The sequence below is a fragment of the Balaenoptera acutorostrata genome, chromosome 2 (assembly GCF_949987535.1).
Source record: "Balaenoptera acutorostrata chromosome 2, mBalAcu1.1, whole genome shotgun sequence".
In the NCBI taxonomy this organism is placed as follows: Eukaryota; Metazoa; Chordata; class Mammalia; order Artiodactyla; family Balaenopteridae; genus Balaenoptera; species Balaenoptera acutorostrata.
Window position 1 is genome coordinate 134,133,863 of NC_080065.1, and position 22,366 is coordinate 134,156,228.

General features: G+C 40.1%; 1 long non-coding RNA gene across 3 annotated transcripts in view; it reads right to left on the reverse strand.

Moving 5' to 3' along the window:
• The window catches only part of LOC103002870 (uncharacterized), a 134,064-nt gene that overhangs the window by 30,165 nt on the left and 81,533 nt on the right, over positions 1-22,366 (reverse strand). For all 3 annotated transcript variants that reach the window (XR_451583.2, XR_009007072.1, XR_009007073.1), the window contains exons 10-12: positions 21,403-21,550; positions 19,640-19,717; positions 18,638-18,767 (exon numbers count right to left, since the gene is read on the reverse strand). This is a non-coding gene — a long non-coding RNA (uncharacterized LOC103002870). The remainder of the gene's footprint in view (positions 1-18,637; positions 18,768-19,639; positions 19,718-21,402; positions 21,551-22,366) is intronic.

Genomic DNA, 22,366 nt, shown 5'->3' on the forward strand with positions numbered 1-22,366 from the left:
AATAGATTCACAAAAACCAAAACAAAAGGAACTCAAGCATAATACAAAAGAAAACCATCAAACCACAAAAGGAAAAACAAAAAAGGAGAAAGGAACAAAGAATTACCAAATCAACTGGAAAACAAGGTTTAAAATGGCAGTAAACACAAACTTATCAATAATTACTTTAAATTCTCATATCAGACAAAATAGACTTTAAAATAAAGAATATTACAAGAGACGAAGAAGGACACTACATAATGATCAAGGGATCAATCCAAGAAGAAGATCTAACAACTATAAATATTTATGCACCCAACATAGGAGCACCTCAACACATAAGGCAAATGCTAACAGCCATAAAAGGGGTGATCGACAGTAACACAATCATAGTAGGGGACTTCACACCCCACTTTCACCAATGGACAGATCATCCAAAATGAAAATAAACAAGGAAACACAAGCTTTAAATGATACATTAAACAAGATGGACTTAATTGATATTTATAGGACATTCCATCCAAAAACAACAGAATACACTTTCTTCTCAAGTGCTCATGGAACATTCTCCAGGATAGATCATATCTTGGGTCACAAATCAAGCCTTGGTAAATTTAAGAATATTCAAATCGTATCAAGTATCTTTTCTGACCACAACGCTATCAGACTAGATATCAATTACAGGAAAAAATCTGTAAAAAATACAAACACATGGAGGCTAAACAATACACTACTTAATAACCAAGAGATCACTGAAGAAATCAAGGAGGAAATCAAAAAATACCTAGAGACAAATGACAATGAAAACACGACGACCCAAAACCTATGCGATGCAGCAAAAGAAGTTCTAAGATGGAAGTTTATACCACTACAATCCTACCTCAAGAAACAAGAAACAACTCAAATAAACAACCTAACCTTACACCTAAAGCAAATAGAGAAAGAAGACAAAAAAACCCCAAGGTTAGCAGAAGGAAAGAAATCATAAAGATCAGATCAGAAATAAATGAAAAAGAAATGAAGGAAACAATAGCAAAGATCAATAAAACTAAAAGCTGGTTCTTTGAGAAGATAAACAAAATTGATAAACCATTAGCCAGACTCATCAAGAAAAAAAGGGAGAAGACTCAAATCAACAGAATTAGAAATGAAAAAGAAGTAACAACTGACATTGCAGAAATACAAAGGATCATGAGAGATTACTACAAGCAACTATATGCCAATAAAATGGACAACCTGGAAGAAATGGACACATTCTTAGAAAAGCACAACCTTCCGAGACTGAAACCGGAAGAAATAGAAAATATAAACAGACCAATCACAAGCACTGAAATTGAGACTGATTAAAAATCTTCCAACAAACAAATGCCCAGGACCAGATGGCTTCACAGGCGAATTCTATCAAACATTTAGAGAAGAGCCAACACCTATCCTTCTCAAACTCTTCCAAAATATAGCAGAGGGAGGAACACTCCCAAACTCATTCTACGAGGCTACCATCACCCTGATACCAAAACTAGACAAAGATGTCACAAAGAAAGAAAACTACAGGCCAATATCACTGATGAACATAGAGGCAAAAATCCTCAACAAAGTACTAGTGAACAGAATCCAACAGCATATTAAAAGGATCATACACCATGATCAAGTGGGCCTTATCCCAGGAATGCAAGGATTCTTCAATATACGCAAATCAATCAATGTGATACACCATATTAACAAATTGAAGGATAAAAACCATATGATCATCTCAATAGATGCAGAGAAAGCTTTTGACAAAATTCAACACCCATTTATGATAAAAACCCTCCAGAAAGTAGGCATAGAGCGAACTTACCTCAACATAATAAAGGCCATATATGACAAACCCACAGCCAACACCATTCTCAATGGTGAAAAACTGAAACTGTTTCCACTAAGATCAGGAACAAGACAAGGTTGCTCACTCTCACCACTAATATTCAACATAGTTTTGGAAGTTTTAGCCACAGCAATCAGAGAACAAAAAGAAATAAAAGGAATCCAAGTCAGAAAAGAAGAAGTAAAGCTGTCACTGTTTGCAGATGACATGATACTATACATAGAGAATCCTAAAGACACTACCAGAAAACTCCTAGAGCTAATCAATGAATTTGGTAAAGTAGCAGGATACAAAATTAATGCACAGAAATCTCTTGAATTCCTATACACTAATGATGAAAAATCTGAAAGAGAAATTAAGGAAACACTCCCATTTACCACTGCAACACAAAGAATAAAATACCTAGGAATAAACCTACCTAAGGAGACAAAAGACCTGTATGCAGAAAACTATAAGACACTGATGAAAGAAATTAAAGATGATACAAACAGATGGAGAGATATACCATGTTCTTGGATTGGAAAAATCAACATTGTGAAATGGATTATACTACCCAAAGTAATCTACAGATTCAATGCAATCCCTATCAAACTACCACTGGCATTTTTCACAGAACTAGAACAAAAAATTTCACAATTTGTATGGAAACACAGAAGACCCCGAATAGCCAAAGCAATCTTGAGAAAGAAAAACGCAGCTGGAGGAATCAGGCTCCCTGACTTCAGACTATACTACAAAGCTACAGTAATCAAGACAGTATGGTACTGGCACAAAAACAGAAACATAGATCAAGGGAACAGGATAGAAAGCCCAGAGATAAACCCACGCACATATGGTCACCTTATTTTTGATAAAGGAGGCAAGAATATATAATGGAGAAAAAACAGCCCCTTCAATAAGTGGTGCTGGGAAAACTGGACAGCTACATGTAAAAGAATGAAAGTAGAACACTCCCTAACACCATACACAAAAATAAACTCAAAATGGATTAAAGACCTAAATGTAAGGCCAGACACTATAAAACTCTTAGAGGAAAACATAGGCAGAACACTCTATGACATAAATCACAGCAAGATCCTTTCTGATCCACCTCCTAGAGAAATAGAAATAAAAGCAAAAATAAACAAATGGGACCTAATGAAACTTCAAAGCTTTTACCCAGAAAAGGAAACCATAAACAAGACAAAAAGACAACCCTCAGAATGGGAGAAAATATTTGCAAATGAAGCAACTGACAAAGGATTGATCTCCAAAATTTACAAGCAGCTCATGCAGCTCAATATCAAAAAAACAAACAACCCAATCCAAAAATGGGCAGAAGACCTAAAGAGACATTTCTCCAAAGAAGACATACAGATTGCCAACAAACACATGAAAGAATGCTCAACATCACTAGTCATTAGAGAAATGCAAATCAAAACTACAGTGAGGTATCACCTCACACCAGTCAGAATGGCCATCATCAAAAAATCTACAAACAATATATGCTGGAGAGGATGTGGAGAAAAGGGAACCCTCTTGCACTGTTGGTGGGAATGTAAATTGATACAGCTACTATGGAGAACAGTATGGAGGTTCCTTAAAAAACTACAAATAGAACTACCATACAACCCAGCAATCCCACTACTGGGCATATACCCTGAGAAAACCATAGTTCAAAAAGAGTCATGTACCAAAATGTTCATTGCAGCTCTATTTACAATAGCCAGGACATGGAAGCAACCTAAATGTCCATCGACAGATGAATGGATAAAGAAGATGTGGCACATATATACAATGGAATATTACTCAGCCGTAAAAAGAAATGAAATGGAGGTATTTGTAATGAGGTGGATGGAGTTAGAGTCTGTCATACAGAGTGAAGTAAGTCAGAAAGAGAAAAAGAAATACAGCATGCTAACACATATATATGGAATCTAAGGAAAAAAAAAAAAAGGCCATGAAGAACCTAGTGGCAAGATGGGAATAAAGACACAGACCTACTAGAGAATGGACTTGAGGATATGGGGAGGGGGAGGGGTGAGATGTGACAGGGTGAGAGAGTGTCATGGACATATATACACTACCAAATGTAAAATAGATAGCTAGTGGGAAGCAGCTGCATAGCACAGGGAGATCAGCTCGGTGCTTTGTGACCACCTAGAGGGGTGGGATGGGGAGGGTGGGAGGGAGGGAGATGCAAGAGGGAAGAGATATGGGAACATAAGTATATGTATAACTGATTCACTTTGTTATAAAGCAGAAACTAACACACCATTGTAAAGCAATTATACTTCAATAAAGATGTTTTTAAAAAAAAAAAAAGAAGATGTGGCACATATATACAATGGAATATTACTCAGCCATCAAAAGAAACGAAATTGAGTTATTTGTAGTGAGGTGGATGGACCTAGAGTCTGTCATACAGAGTGAAGTAAGTCAGAAAGAGAAAAACAAATACCATACGCTAACACATACATATGGAATAAAAAAAAATGGTTATGAAGAACCTAGGGGCAGGACACGAATAAAGATGCAGACGTAGAGAATGGACTTGAGGACACAGGGAGGGGGAAAGGTAAGCTGGGACGAAGTGAGAGAGTGGCATGGATATATATACACTACCAAATGTAAAATAGATAGCTAGTGGGAAGCAGCCACATAGCACAGGGAGATCAGCTCAGTGCTTTGTGACCACTTAGAGGGGTGGGATAGGGAGGGTGGGAGGGAGACGCAAGAGGGAGGAGATATGGGGATATATGTATATGTATAGCTGATTCACTTTGTTATAAAGCAGAAACTAATATACCATTGTAAAGCAATTATACTCCAATAAAGATGTTAAAAAATAAATAAAACAATTACTTTAAATGTCAATGGACTAAATGCTCCAATCAAAAAACATACAGTGCGGGCTTCCCTGGTGGCGCGGTGGTTGAGAATCTGCCTGCTAATGCAGGGGAAACGGGTTCGAGCCCTGGTCTGGGAGGATCCCACATGCCAAGGAGCAACTGGGCCCATGAGCCACAACTGCTGAGCCTGCGCATCTGGAGCTCGTGCTCCGCAACAAGAGAGGCCGCGATAGTGAGAGGCCCGCGCACCGCGATGAAGAGTGGCCCCCGCTTGCCACAACTAGAGAAAGCCCTTGCACAGAAACGAAGACCCAACACAGCCAAAAATAAATAAATAAATAAATAAATAATAAAAATAAAGGAATTCCTTTAAAAAAAAAAAAATACAGTGGCAGATTGGATAAAAAAAACAATAACCTACAATATGCTGCCCACAAGAGACTCACTTTAGGGCAGAAGACGTACACAGATTGAAAGTGATGGGATAGAAAAGATATTTCACAAACGAAATGAGAAGAAAGCTGGGGTAGTAATACTCATATCAGACAAAATAAACTTGAAAACAAAGTCCATAACGAAAGACAAAGAAGGACATTATATAATGATAAAGGGATCAATACAGGAGGAGGACATTACACTCGTTAAAATATATGCACCTAATATAGGAGCACCTAAATATACAAAACAAATACTAAGAGATATAAAGGGAGAAGCTGACAGGAATACAATAATAGTAGGAGACTTTAACAAGATCAATGGACAGATCTTCCAGGCAGAAAATCAATATGGCAACAGAGATACTAAATGACACAACACCAGCTGGATTTAATTGATATCTATAGGACACTACATCCAAAAAAAAAAAAAAACCAGAATGCACATTCTTCTGAAGAATGCATGGAACAGTCTCTAGGATAGACCACATACTAAGACACAAAACAAGCCACAACAATTTAATAGGATAGAAATTATTTCAAGCATCTTTTCTGACCACAGTATGAAACTAGAAATCAACCACAGAAAGGAAAATGGAAAAAAACTATCACATGGAGACTAAACAATATGCTACTAAAAAAACCAATGAGTCAATGATGAAATCAAAGAGGAAACCAGAAAATACCTCACGAGAAATGATAATGAAAAAACAACCATACACAATCTATGGGATGTAGCAAAAGCAGTTCTAAGAGCGAAGTTCATAGCAATACAGGTCTTCCCTAAGAAACAAGAAAAACCTTAAATAAACAACCTAACCTACCGCCTAAAAGATTTAGAAAAAGAAGAACAAACAAAATCCAAATTCAGCAGAAGAAAGGAAATAAAAAATATCAGAGAGGAAATAAATAAAATAGAGATCAAAAAAATAGAAAAGATCAATAAACCAAGAGCTGGTTTTGTTTTTGTTTTTGTTTTTGTTTTTAATTTATTTATTTATTAATTTATTGGCTGCGTTGGGTCTTCATTGTTGCACATGGGCTCTCTCTAGTTGCGGCAAGCAGGGGCTTGCAGAGCACAGGCTCTAGGCGCACAGGCTTCAGCAGCTGCAGCACACGGGCTCAGTAGTTGTGGCTCACGGGCTCCAGAGCACAGGCTCAGCAGTTGTGGCACATGGGCCCAGTTGCTCTGCGGCATGAAGGATCCCCCCAGGCCAGGGCTCAAACCCGCGTCCCCTGCATTAGCAGGCGGATTCCCAACCACTGCACCACCAGGTAAGTCCCAAGAGCTGGTTTTTTGAAAGGATAAACAAAATTGACAAATCTCTAGCCAGGCTCACCAAGAAGAAGATAAAGAGGACCCAAATAAGCAAAATAAGAAATGAAAGAGGAGAAATAACAACCCATACTGCAGGAAAAAATTTTAAGAAAATGCTATGACAGTTATATGCCAACAAATTGGACAACCAAAAGAAATGGACAAGTTTCCAGAAACATACAGCCTTCCAAAACTGAGTGAAGAAGAAACAGATAATTTGAAGAGACTGATCACTAAAAGTGGAATAGTACCTATAATTTAAAAATTTCCTACAAAGAAAAGTCCAGGGCTGGATGGCTTCACTGGGGAATTCTACAATCATCTACAAACATCAAAGAAGTTATACCTAGCCTTCTCAAAATATTTCAGAAGACTGAAGAGGAGGGAACACTCCCCAAGTAATTCTATGAAGCCACCATCACCTTGATACCAAAACCAAGGACACTATACAAAAATTACAGACCAATATTTTTGATGAATATAGATGTGGAAATCCTCAACAAAGCATTAACAAACCTAATCCAACAATATATGAAAAGGATCACACACCATGATCAAGTTGAATTCATTCAGGGTCACAAGGATGGTTCAACATATGCAAATCAATCAATGTGATACACCACATTAACAAAAGAAAAGACAAAAACCACATGATCATCTCAAAAGATGCAGAAAAAGCATTTGACAAAATTCAGCATCCATTCATGATAAAAAAATAAATAGGGCTTCCCTGGTGGCGCAGTGGTTGAGAGTCTGCCTGCCAATGCAGGGGACACGGGTTCGAGCCCTGGTCTGGGAGGATCCCACATGCCGCGGAGCGACTAGGCCCGTGAGCCACAATTACTGAGCCTGCGCATCTGGAGCCTGTGCTCCGCAGCAAGAGAGGCCGCAACGGTGAGAGGCCCGCGCATCGCGATGAAGAGTGGCCCCCGCTCGCCGCAACTGGAGAAAGCCCTCGCACAGAAACGAAGACCCAACAAAGCCATAAATAAATAAATAAAAATTTTTAATAAATAAATAAATAAATAAATAACCAGAGTGGGTACAGAGGGAACTTATCTCAACATAATAAAAGCTATTTATGACAAACCCACAGCCAACATAATACTCAATGGTGAAAAGCTGAAAGCCTTCCTGCTAAATTCTGGATCAAGACAGGATGCCCACTCTCACCACTTCTATTCAACATAGTATTGGAATTCCTAGCGACAGCAATCAGACAAGAAAAAGAAATAAAAGGTATACAGATTGGAAGGGAAAAGGTAGAACTGTCATTATATGCAAATGATATGATACTCTATATAGAAAACCCTCCACACAAAAAGTATTAGAATAAATGAATTCAGCAAAGTAGCAGGATACAAGATTAACAGAAATCTGTTGCATTTCTTTTCACTAACAATAAAATAGAAAAAGAGAGTAAAAAAAAATCCTGTTTAAAATCGCTTCAAAAAAAAAAAAAACCTAGGAAAAAACCTAGCCAAAGAGATAAAAGACCTAGACCCTAAGAACTATAAAACTTTGTTAGGAGATCGGATCAAGATCTAAGGAATAGGACATGGAGCTCCCCTCCTCCCATAAATACGTCAAAAATAAATGTGGAACAATTCTCACAGAACATCTACTGAATGCTGTCAGAAGACCTCAGACTTCCAAAGGGGCAAAAAAATCTCCATGTAACTGGATAGGACAAAAAAAAAAAAAAGAGAGAGAGAGAGAGAGAAAGGAATATGGATGGGACCTGTGCCACTGGGAGGGAGCTGTGAAAGAGTAAAGGTCTTGGCATGCTGGGAAGTCCCCTCGCTGGTGGGGAGATCAGCAGGGACAGGGTGGAGCTTCGGAGCCTCGGAGGAGAGTGCAGCAACCAGTATACAGAGGGCAAAGCAGAGAGAGACATGCACAGACAGTCAGTGCCACCGCCCTGCACTCCCCAGCTTGAGATGCTGGTCTGCTGGTGCGGGAGGGGTTTGGGTGCTGAGGCTTGGGCTTCGGACATCAGACCTGGGGAGAAGGCTGGGACTGGCTGCAAGGAGGAGCCCCCTGAAAGGGCTGGGATGTTGTACACCATAACAGAGGGTGTACAGGAAAAAGCCTGGGCCCGCCAGAAAGGCAAGGCACCATTGTTGGGGGGCAGGCAAGGAGAGGGGCAGGAACACCATAGGAGCTTTCTTCTCTGCACACACACTCTCAGGCAACAGGGCACCACCTACATGAGCTCTGGGGGCAGGCAGGAGGCACCACTGCCATCTCAGGCTCCAAAGGTGGGCATGGGCCACTGCTGCCGCCGAGAGTCCTATGAGCAGGCGCCAATCGCTGCACCAAACTTCCTGGGAGTGCTTTTTGGCCACTGCCGATGAGAGTCCCACAACCAGGTGCCAATCACTGCCTCCGCCTTCCTGGGAGCACATATAGACCACGTACCTACACACCCCCTATCAAGGGGATAATGGCCAGCACACACTGAGGAAAGCGATGGCAAGCATCCAAATGAAAGCAGCCCTCATGCCAAAAAATTATTAAACCCACACAAGCTACACAGGGACGCTCCCACATATAAATAGCCCTCTAAGACTATAATAGATAACTGTTTCTCCTAAACTCACAGAGTAAGAGAAATATAAGTAAAATGAAGAAGCAGAGAAACCACTCCCAGTTAAAAGACCAAGAGATTTCCCCGAAGGAAGAAACAATGAAACAGACCTCGTCAATCTAATAGACACCGAATTCAAAAAGGAGGTAATGGCACTTCCCTGGTGGCGCAATGGTTAAGAATCCGCCTGCCAATGCAGGGGACATGGGTTCGAGCCCTGGTCTGGGAAGATCCCACATGCCATGCAGCAACTAAGCCCATGTGCCACAACTACTGAGCCCACACGCCTAGAACCCATGCTCCGCAACAAGAGAAGCCACTGCAATGAGAAGCCTGCGCACCACAACGAAGAGTAGCCCCCGCTCGCCACAACCAGAGAAAGCCCAGGTGCAGCAACAAAGACCCAGTGCAGCCAAAACTAAATTAATTAATTAATTAATTTTTAAAAAATTTGTTTAAAAAAAAAAGGAGGTAATGAAAATACTGCAGGAATTAAGACAGGCAATTGACAGAAATGCAGATTACTGTAAAAAGGAACTAAAAACTATGAGGAGCAGCCAAGAAAAATTAGAAAATTCATTTGCCAAGATGAAAGCTGAGCTAAAGGTAATGTACAGCAGAATGAATAATGGAGAAGAAAGAAAAAGTGATCTGGAAGAGAGAATAATAGAAATAACCCAACCAGAACAGCAGACAGAAAGCCAAATGAAACAAAAAAGAAAGCAATATAAGAGACCTATGGGTCTAGCATAGTAGTGTAGACCACACTATCGTAGCGTAGACATATGGGTCTACACTACCAAAGTGTGCCAATCCACACATAATAGGGATTCCAGAAGGAGATGAAAGAGAAAAGGGGATTGAAAATGTATGTGAAGAAATTATGGCTGAAAACTTCCCAAACCTAAAGAAGTAAATAGATATCCAGATACAAGAAGCACAGAGGGACCCAAACAAGATGAACCCAAGCAGACCTACACCAAGAAATATTATAATAAAAATGGCAAAAGTTAAAGAGAGGATTCTAAAGGCAGCAAGAAAAAAACAAAGAGTTAATTACAAGGGAACCCCGATAAGGCTGATTTCTCTACAGAAACAATGCAGGCCAGAAGGGAGTGGCAAAATATTATTCAAAGTCTTGAAAGGGAAAATTCTGCAACCTAGAATATTCTACCCAGCAAGATTATCATTTAAAATAGGAGGAGGGACTTCCCTGGTGGCGCAGTGGTTAAGAATCCGCCTGCCAATGCAGGGGACACGCGTTTGAGCCCTGGTCCGGGAAGATCCCACATGCTGTGGAGCAACTAAGCCCATGTGCCACAAGTACTGAGCCCGCGTGCCACAGCTATTGAAGCCTGCGTGCCTAGAGCCCATGCTCTGCAGCAAGAGAAGCCACCGCGGTGAGAAGCCTGCACATTGCAACAAAGAGTAGCCCCCACTCGCCGCAACTAGAGAAAGCCCACGCGCAGCAACAAGGACCCAACGTAGCCAAAATTAATTAATTAATTAATTTAGAAAAAATAATAGAAGGAGACAGACTTCCCTAGGGGTCCAGTGGTTAAGACTTCGCCTTCCAATGCAGGGGGGGCAGGTTCGATGCCTGGTCAGGGAGCTAAGATCCCACAAGCCTCGTGGCCATAAAACCGAAACAAAAAACAGTAGCAATACTCTAACAAATTCAATAAAGACTTTAAAAATGGTCCACATCAAAAAAATCTTTAGGGCTTCCCTGGTGGCGAGTGGTTAAGAATCCACCTGCCAATGCAGGGGACACGGGTTCAAGCCCTGGTCCGGGAAGATCCCACATGCTGCGGAGCAACTAAGCCCGTGTGCCACAACTACTGAGCCTGCGCTCTAGAGCCTGCGAGCCACAACTACTGAGCCTGTGTGCCACAAGTACTGAAGCCCACGCGCCTAGAGCCCGTGCTCCGCAACAAAAGAAGCCACCGCAATGAGAAGCCCACGCACCGCAACGAAGAGTAGCCCCTGCTCGCCGCAACTAGAGAAAGCCCGCACGCAGCAACGAAGACCCAACACACCCATAAATAAATAAATAAATTTATTTAAAAAAAAATCTTTAAAAAATAAAAATAAAATAGGAGAGATAAATAATTTCTCAGACAAGCAAAAACTAAAAGAATACAGCAATACTAAACCTCTCCTAAAAGAAATACTGAAAGGTCTTCTCAAAACAGAAAAGAAGCAAGAAGACATAGGAAAGAGAAAATTACAGTTGGAAAGTTAATCACTTAAATAAGCCAGTATACAGATCAAAAAGAAAAAAAAACCTATTTGGAAAGTAATGATAAACACAGGAACAGCAAAAGGATAAACATGAAGATGTAAAAGAGGAAATCTTTTTTTTAGAATGTGTTTGAGCCTATATGACTATCAGTCTAAAGCAAGCAGATATAGGAAAGGGTTAACATACTTGAAAAACAGAGTAACCACAAATCAAACACATACAGCAGATCCACAAAAACCAAAAAGAAGAGAACACAAGCATAAGATAAAAGAAATCATCAAACCACAAAAATAAAAAGAAAGGAACAAGAAGAAACATAGAATCAACTGGAAAACAAGGTTTAAAATGGCAATAAATACATATTTATCAATAATTACCTTAAATGTCAATGGACTAAATGCTCCAATCAAAAGACATAGAGTGGCAGACTGGATTAAAAAACAAGAGCCTACAATATGCTGCCTACAAGAGACTCACTTTACAGCAAAGGATACACATAGATTGAAAGTGAGGGAATGGAAAAATATATTTCAGGCAAGTGGAAATGACAAGAAAGCGCGAGTCGCAATACTCATACCAGACAAAATAAACTTTAAAACAAAGGCCATAAAGGAAGACAAAGAAGGACACTATACAATGATAAAACGCTCAATAAAAGAAGAGGATTTTACACTCATCAACATATATGCACCCAATATAGGAGCACCCAAATACATAAAACAAATACTAACAGACATAAAGGGAGAAATTGATGGGAATACAATAATAGTAGGAGACTTTATCACCTCACTCACATCAATGGACAGATCTTCCAGACAGAAAATCAATAAGGCAACAGAGATCCTAAATGATACAATGGAACAGTTAGACTTAATTTATATTTTCAGGATATTACATCCAAAAAAACCCAGAATACACATTCTTTTCAAGTGCACATGGAAGATTCTCTAGGAATGACCACATACTAGGGCACAAAACAAACCTCAACAAATTCAAGAGTACAGAAATTATTTCAAGCATATTCTCTGACCACAACGGCATGAAAGTAGAAATCAACCACAGGAAAAGAAATGAGAAAAAAAAAAAAAGATTACATGGAGACTAAACAACATGCTACTAAAAAACCAATGGGTCGACAAGGAAATCACAAAGGAAAATAAAATATACCTTGAGACAAATTACAATGAAAACACAGCCATACAAAATCTATGGGATTCAGCAAGAGCAGATCTTAGAGGGAAGTTCATAGTGATACAGGCCTTCCTCAAAAAACAAGAAAAGTCTCGAATAAACAATCTAACCTACCTCCTAAAAGAATTAGAAAAAGAAGGACAAACAAAACCTAAAGTCAGCAGAAGGAAGGACATAATAAAGCTCAGAGAGGTAATAAATAAAATAGAGATTTAAAAAATAGAAAAAAAGTCAATAAAACCAAGAGCTGGTTCTTTGAAAGGGTAAACAAAATTGACAAACCTCTGGTCAGGCTCACCAAGAAGAAAAGAGAACCCAAATAAACAAAATAAGAAATGAAAAAGGAGAAATCTCAATACCACATAAGTGCAAAAAACCATAAAAGAATACTATAATATGAACAATTATATGCCAACAAATTTGACAACCTAGAAGAAATGGACAACATTCTAGAAACATACAGTCCACCAAAACTGAATCAAGAAATAGATAATTTGAACAAACCAATCACTAGAAGTGAAATAGAATGTGTAATAAAATTTTAAAAAAACAAAAAACTCCCTACAAACAAAAGTCCAGGAACAGATGGCTTCACAGGCAAATTCTACCAAACATACAAAGAACTTATACCAATCCTTCTCAAATCCTTCCGAAAGACTGAAGAGGAGGGAACACTCCCAAAGACATCCTATGAAGCCACCATCACCCTGATATCAAAACCAGACAAAGATATCACCAAAAAAGAAAATTACAGGCCAATATCTTTGATGAATGTAGATGCAAAAATTCTCAACAAAATATTAGCAAACCAACTCCAACAACACATAAAAAAGATCATACACCACAACCAAGTGGGTTTCATCCCAAGTTCACAAGGATGGTTCAACCACTGTGATACACCACATTAACAAAAGAAAAAACAAAAACCACATGATCATCTCAATAGATGCAGAGAAAGCATTTGATAAAATTCAGCATCCATTCATGATAAAAACTCTTAGCAAAGTGGGTATAGAGGGAACATATCTTGACATAATAAAAGCCATTTATGACAAACCCACAGCCGACATAATACTCAATGGTGAAAAGCTGAATTCTGGATCAAGATAAGGATGCCCACTCTCACCACTTCTATTCGACACAGTATTGGAAGTCCTAGCAACAGCAATCAGACAAAAAAAAGAAATAAAATGTATCCAAATTGGAAGGAAAAAGGTAAAATTGTCACTATATGCAGATGATATGATATTATATATAGAAAATCCTAAAGATTCCACACAAAAACTACTAGAACTGATAAATGAATTAAGCAAAGTATCAGAATACAAGATTAACACTCAGAAATGGGCTGCATTTCTTTACACTAATAATGAAATATCAGAAAGGGAATGTAAAGAAAAACCAAAAACCCATATCTTTTAAAATCACACCAAAGACAGTACCCAGGAATAAACCTGACCAAGGAGGTGAAAGACTTATACATTGAGAACTATAAAACATTAATAAAGGAAATTAAAGATGACTCAAAGAAATGGAAAGACATGCCATGCTCTTGGATTAGAAGAATTAGTATTGTTAAAATGGCAATACTGTCCAAAGCAATCTACAGATTTAATGTGATCTGTATCAAATTACTCATGACATTTTTCACAGAACTATAACAACCCTGAAATTTATATGGAACCATATAAGACCCATAATTGTGAAAGCAATCCTGAGGGAAGAAAAAAAGCAGAAGGCATAACCCTCCCAGACTTTAGACAATACTACAAAGTTCCTGTAATTGAAACAGTGTGGTACTGGCACAAAAACAGACATATGGATCAATGGAACAGACTAGAGAGCCCAGAAATAAACCCACACACCTATGGTCAATTAATCTTCGACAAAGGAGGCAAGAATATAAAATGGGAAAAAGTCTCTTCAGCAAGTGGTACTAGGAAAGTTGGACAGCTGCATGTAAATCAATGAAGTTAGAACACAGCCTCACACCATGCACAAAAATAAACTTAAAATGGCTTAAAGACTTAAAACATAAGACATGACACCATAGAATTCCTAGAAGAGAGCACAGGCAAAACATTCTCTGACATAAATCATACCTATGTTTTCTTAGGTCTGTTTCCCAAGGCAATAGAAACAGAAACAAAAATAAATAAATGGGACCTAATCAAACTTACAAGCTTTGGCACAGCAAAGGAAACCAGAAACAAAACAAAAAGACAAGCTATGGAATGGGAGAAAATATTTGCAAATGATGTGGCTGACAAGGGCTTAATCTCAAAAATATACTAACAGCTCATACAACTCAACAAAAACAAAAACAAAACAACCCAATCAAAAAATGGGCAGAAAGGGCTTCCCTGGTGGCGCAGCGGTTAAGAATCCACCTGCTAATGCAGGGGACGCGGGTTCGATCCCTGGTCCGGGAAGATCCCACATGCTGTGGAGCAACTAAGCCCATGCGCCGCAACTACTGAGCCTGCGCTCTAGAGCCGGCAAGCCACAACTACTGAGCCCTCATGCCACAACTACTGAAGCCTGCGTGCCTAGAGCCTGTGCTCAGCAACAAGAGAAGCCACCGCAGTGAGAAGCCCGCACACCGCAATGAAGAGTAGCCCCCACTCGCCGCAACTAGAGAAAGCCCACACACAGCAATGAAGAGTCAACCCAGCCAAAAATTAATTAATTAATTATTTTTTAAGTGAGCAGAAGACCTAAATAGACATTTTTCCAAAGAAGACATACAGATGGCCAATAGGCACATGAAAAGATGCTCAACATCACTATCAGAGAAATGCAAATCAAAACTACAATGAGGTACCACCTCACACCGATCAGAATGGCCATCATTAAAAAGTCCACAAATAAATGCTGAAGAGGGTGTGGAGAAAAGGGAAATCTCCTACAGTGTTGGTGGGAATGTAAATTGGTACCGCCACTATGGAAAACAGTATGGAGGTTTCTCAGAAAACTAAAAATAGAATTACCATATGATCCAGCAATCCCACTCCTGGGAATACACCCAGATAAAAATATAATTCAAAAAGATACATGCACCCCTATGTTCATAGCAGCACTGTTCACAACAGCTAAAACATGGAAACAACCTAAATGTCCATTGACAGGTGAATGGATAAAGAAGATGTGGTACATATATACAATGGAATACTACTCAGCCATAAAAAAGAATGAAATAATACCATTTACAGCAACATGGATGCAACCAGAGATTATCATACTAAGTGAAATAAGTCAGAAAGAGAAAGGCAAATACCACATGATATCACTTACATATGGAATCTAAAATATGGCACAAATGAACGTATGTAAAAAACAGAAACAGACTCACAGACATAGAGAACAGATTTGTGGTTGCCAACGGGGAGGAAGGTAGGGGAGGGATAGACTGGGAGTTTGGGGTTAGTAGATGCAAACTATTACATACGGAATGGATTAACAACAAGGTCCTACTGTATAGCACAGGGAAATATATCCAATATCCTGGGATAAACCATATAACTGAGTCACTTTGCTGTGTAGCAGAAATTAACACAACACTGTAAACCAACTATACTTCAATTAAAGAAAAAGCAGATCAGGATTGCTTGGGGATGGGAGTGGGGAATAGAGAGGATTACTTTACAAAGCGGGAGGAGGAACTTTGGGGGTTGATGATTTCATGGGTGTATTCATATATCAAAATTAATCAAATAGTACATTTTAAATATGTGCTGCTTATTATATGTTAATTATACTTCAATAAAGTTGTAAAATATATTTTAAAAGATAAAACACTGTTAAAGGAAACTGAAGATGATTCAAAGAGATGGAAAGATATCCCATGCTCTTGGATGGGAAGAATTAATATTGTTAAAATGGCAATACTAACTAAAGGTTTAATGTGATCCCTATCAAATTACCCATGACATTTTTCATGGAACCATAACAAATAGTCCCAAAATTTATATGGAACCATAAAAGACCCAGAATTGCCAAAGCAATCCTGAGGAAAAAAACAAAAAACAAGTAGGAGGCATAACCCTCCCAGACTTCAGACAATACTACAAAGCTCCCGTAATCAAAGCAGTGTTGTATTGGTACAAAAACAGACATACAGATCAACGGAACAGACTAGAGAGCCCAGAAGTAAACCTACACACCTACAGTCAATTAATCTTTGACAAAGGAGGCAAGAATATAAAATGGGAAAAAGTCTCTTCATCAAGTGGTGTTGGGAAAGCTGGACAGCCTCATGTAAATCAAAGAAATTAGAACACTTCCTCAAGCCATATACAAAAATAAACTCAAAATGGTTTAAAGACTTAAATATAAGACATGACATCATAAAATTCTTAGAAGAGAACACAGGCAATACATTCTCTGACATAAATCGTAGAATATTTTCTTAGATCAATCACCCAAAGGAAAAGAAATAAAAGCAAAAATAAACAAATGGGACCTAATCAAGCTTAAAAGCTTTTCCACAAAACAAAAAGACAACCTTATGGAATGGGAGAAAATATTTGCAAATGATGCAACCAACAAGGGGTTAATTTCCAAAATATACAAACAGCTCATACAATTCAATATCAAAAAAACAAACAACTCGGGCTTCCCTGGTGGCGCAGTGGTTGAGAATCTGCCTGCCAATGCAGGGGACACGGGTTCGAGCCCTGGTCTGGGAAGATCCCACATGCCGCGGAGCAAATAGGCCCGTGAGCCACAACTACTGAGCCTGCGCGTCTGGAGCCTGTGCTCCGCAACAAGAGAGGCTGCGACAGTGAGAGGCCCACGCACCGCAATGAAGAGTGGCCCCCGCTTGCCGCAACTGGAGAAAGCCCTCGCACAGAAACGAAGACCCAACACAGCCAAAGATAAATAAATAAATAATAATTAAAATTTAAAAAAAAACAAAAAACAAAAAACAAACAACTCAATCAAAAGACAGGCAGAAGACCTAAATAGACATTTCTCCAAAGAAGACATAAAGATGGCCAACAGGCACATGAAAGGATGCTCAACATTGCTAATTATTAGAAAAATACAAATAAAAACCACAATGAGGTATCACCTTACACAGGTCAGGATGGCTATCATCAAAAAGTCTGCAAATAGGACTTCCCTGGCGGTTCAGTGGTTAGGACTCTGAACTTCCACTGCAGGGGGCACAGGTTCAATCCCTGGTCGGGGGACTAGGATCCTGCATGTCACATGGTGTGGCCAAAATAAATGAATAAATTAAAAAAAAAAAATTTTTAAACGTCTGTAAATAATAAATGTTGGACAGGGTGTGGAAAAAAGGGATCCCTCCTTCGCTGTTGGTGGGAATGTAAATTGGTACAGTCACTATGGAGAACAATATGAAGGTTCCTTAAAAAACTAAAAATAGAAAAAAAAAAAAATTAAAAATAGAGCTACCATATGATCCAGCAATCCCACTTCTGGGCATACATGCAAAAAACACAAAACCCTAACTCCTAATTCGAAAAGATACATGCACCCCAATGTTCACTGCAGCACTATTAACAATAGTCAAGACATGGAAGCAACTTAAATGTCCATCAACAGATGAATGGATAAAGAAGATGTGGTATATATATACAATGGAATATTACTCAGTTATAAAAAAGAATGAAATATTGCCCATTTGCAGCAACATGGATGGACCTAGAGAATATCACAGTAAGTGAAGTCAGACAGAGAAAGCAAATATTATATATCACTTATATATGGAATATAGAAAATAATACAAATGAATCTGTTTGCAAATCAGAAACAGATTCACAGACATAAAAAACAAGCTTATGGTTACCAAAACGGAAAGGGAGTCAGGGGAAGGATAAATTAGGAGTTTGGGATTAACAGACACACACTATTCTATACAAAATAGATAAGCAACAAAGATTTACTGTATGACACAGGGAACAATATTCAATATCTTGTAATAACCTATAATGAAAAATAATCTGAATAAAAAAGAATACATATATATGTAACTGAATCACTTTGCTGTATACCCGAAACTAACAGAAAATTGTAAACCAACTATACTTCAATTTTAAAATAATAACAACAGCTCCTCATTATTAAGTACCGACAATGTGCCAAGTTCTGTGCTGAGGACTTTCCACCCATCATCTCGTTTAAGCCTCTATAACAACCCAAGAGGTAGCCATTCTTCTTACCTGCATCTCACAGAGGAGGAAGCAGCTTTGAAGAGGACGTATAATTCCTGTGGTGAAGCCAGGAGCCAATTCCCTCCTCACTGACTGAAGAAACCAGTTTAACCACTCTTATCAGTCAGGATGCTTTCAGCTGCAAGTAAAGAGTGCCTCTTAAAAGTGGCTTAAACAAGGAGAACACATATCATCCTCCACAACCAGAGAGAGGTCCAAGATGCAGGGCTAGTCGAAACAGCAGCTCGGTGATGCTGTAGGGAGCCCAGATGCTTGGCACCTCTTCATTCCCCCCTTGCCCAGGCTCTTTGCGTTGCTCCGCTCCACCATTCTCAGGTGTGACTCCTCAGGTTTACAGGAGCCTGCTGTGGCTCCAGGCACCATGTCCTCGCACAACCACATCGAAAAACAGGGAAGAAATTTCCCTTTGAGTGTCTCTTTTAAGCAGAAAAACCTTCCCAGAAGTCCTCAGTAGGCTTCTCTGCAGGTTCTGCTGGCAGAACTGCGGAATAGGCTCATGCCCTTGCTGCAAAAACAGTTGGGAAATGGAGTAATTGGCATTTTCAGCCTTGATAGTTGGAGTCAGGTGCCCCACTGGCAAAGAAGAGAAACGGGGCAGACAGGGAATGGCCACTGGGTAAGTGAATCACAGGGTCTCGGCCACAGCCACTGTCCCTCCCCTCAGAGAATCACAAGCACATTGCCAAAAGTCCTAGGAAGTTCTTTGTTTAATTTAATGTTGCAAAAACTAATTTGACATAACTGTTTAAGAAACGTTACACTTACTTTATTTCATCCATTCTAAGATATATACTTTTTTCACATTTTGACATCTCTGATGATGAGATGTGGCTTAAAAGGAGCCCCTTTCCTGACCTTTCATTCTATGATTCTTCTAAGTATCATCCCCACCACAGCCCCTTGAGACAGGTGGCTCAAATGTGCAAAAGTAAACTCAAGAATGTTCCCTTGCTCCCTGGCTACACACAGGCCCAGCAAATATTTACTTACTGAGCATCTGCTGTGAAGCAGGAGCACTGAGGATACAACTGTGTGCAAGGCAGGTGTGAGCTCTCGTGTAGCTCTGGTCTAAAAGAGGAAACAGATTGTAAATAAGTAAACAGAAAAAGAGATGGCACACAAAGTTAACTGCCACAGAGACACAAATAGGGCACCAGAAAAGAGGAGCAGAAAGAAACTCACTTCATGCCCTTACTGAAGGATGACAACAAAGTACCACGGGAAAAGTGGGGGTGGGAGCATTCTGGGCACAGAGAACAGCATATGCAAAGGCACTGAGATGAGTAAAAGCTTGATGTACCTGAGGAACTAAAATACATTGGGGCAAAGCAAAGGAAGGGGAGAGTGACATTATAAGAGGTGAGAAGGCAGGCAGAGACCAGAACATGCAGAGGGAATGGGAGGACACCTCTCATTCATGCAGGCTTCGTGGAGACTGTCTGGCTTGCACTATGGTTGTTAACCTACCAGAAGCAGGGAGAATTGCTCTAAGTCTAGCCACTCAAAGTGTGGTCCCCAACCAGCAGCACTGGAGTCACCAGGGAGCTTGTGAGGAATGTAGAATCTCAGGCCCCCTCTCAACCTACTCAATCCGAACCCATATTTTAATAAGACTCCCAGGTGATTCACACACACAGTGAAGCTCGAGAATTGCTGCTATAAACCATCTTTCTTTTTTTGGACAGACATAACAACATTTTGTGTCTGACCTTCTGAAGTTCTAGAAGGGATCCCTTTCCCTGTGCACATGACCTCTCTGGACACTGGAGGGCAACCTTATGTTAATAAAGCAGAACACAACCTGGGGGGGCCACAGAAATCATAGAAGGTTCGAGCTTAAAGCCAATACAATGGTTGCATTTTGCAGCCACAGAACAGGCCCACTGAGCATTTGAGCAGATCAGGACAAGCGGCCAGCTCTCCTGCATCCAGAGCTGCTCGTCCTCACGAGGCACCTGGTGTGGAAACATGGGGTCTGGCTGTGGACGGTGTCAGCAGCTGCAGCTGGCCACTGAACAGAGCCAAATGTAGGGTAGAAGGGCTTGGAATTTAAGGGTAACAAAGCACGGCTAAAATTCACAGAGATTATGAATTGAGTTTGCGGAGTTATGCCAACTCTGTTAATGCCCCATGTGTAATTAAATTTTAAATACTTCATTCCACATCAGACTTCAAGTTGCCAAAACTCTTGATCTCACAGTGATAAATACCTGCTTTTACATACAGAGCTGTGGGCCACTGCCAAGCTATTCATAAGCCCTAGAACAAGACTCTCAATAAATAAAACCCAGAAGCCATGACGACAAGGGCTGGCGTCTCACTATCACCCAAGCGTCCACTTGCCTCTTCACCTGGCCTCCAATGTGACTGGCACAGGGGCACGGGCAGAGACACCAAAGGCCTGCAGTCGCCCCCATGGTTAGTCCTCAGGGCAAATGAGGGCCAAGTGTATAGATAAATCAGGTCAAAAAAGTAAGGTGGACACCTATGCCCATGACCAAAAGGGTTTCCTCCTCGGGGGGAAACTATCCTAGGGTTTCCCAAATTTCAGTCACTCAAACACCACCTCCACAAGTTTCATCAGATTATTTATTTACTTAATGCTATTTGTGTGATATTTTTCTTTCAATTGGCTCATTCCTGACTCTTCTTTTTATCAATATCAAATAAGGACCGATTTTATGCTTTTAATGCAAACTCAAATAAATTCATAACTCTGCAAATATGTTGGCCTGAGTCACATCTACACTTACCTTACATATTCAGCACTAGTCTGAATTCCAGACTTTGGGAAATATTGTTCCCTCTGACAGAAGTGGGAGGGGAGTAAGGATGAGTATTCCCTCACTTTCTTCATGAGGACTGGTCTTCGGGAAGCTAAAGGAAAATAATCTGAAGATGCTTCAGGGAAAAGAAAACACAAGTACTTTGACAATCAGGCAGGGCCTGGTTAGCCCCAGCCACCCCAGGGAGCCAAAACTCTCATATTCCACCAGGGACTTCCTGTTTGCTAAGGTTTTCATTGGATACCATCCCTCCCGCTGCCGGTCTGGGTTGTAAAGACTTTGCCTATGTGGGCACTACCCTGAGCTGTGGCAGAAACATGACAGCACCATGGCTAGACTCAGCCTCTCTGAGTACAAATCTCAGCCTCACCATTTACTAGGGAGGGTTATGGGCTAAACTGTGTCCCCCCCAAATTCATATGTTGAAGCCCTAACCCCCATTTCCTCAGAATGTGGCTGTATTTGAGACAGGGCCTTTAAAGAGGTGATAAGTAAAAATGAGGCTGTAAGGATGAGCCCTATTCCGATTTGACTGATATCCTTATAAGAAGAGGAGAGTAGGACACAGGGAGAGACGCCAGGGATGTAGGTGCACAGAGGAAAGACCAGGTGATGAGGCAGCAGGAAGGCTACCATCTGCAAGCCAAAGACAGAAGCCTCAGAGGAAACCAACTCTGCTAACACCTGGCTTGTGGACTTCCAGTCTCTAGAACCAGGAGAAAATAAATTTCCATTGTTTAAGCCACCCAGTCTGTGGTATTAATATGTTTTTGGGGGTTTTTTTTGTTTTATTTTTGGCTGCATTGGGTCTTCGTTGCTGTGCACAGGCTTTCTCTAGTTGCGGCGAGCGGGGGCTACCCTTCATTGTGGTGCACAGGCTTCTCATTGTGGTGGCTTCTCTTGTTGCACAGCACGGGCTCTACAGCGCAGG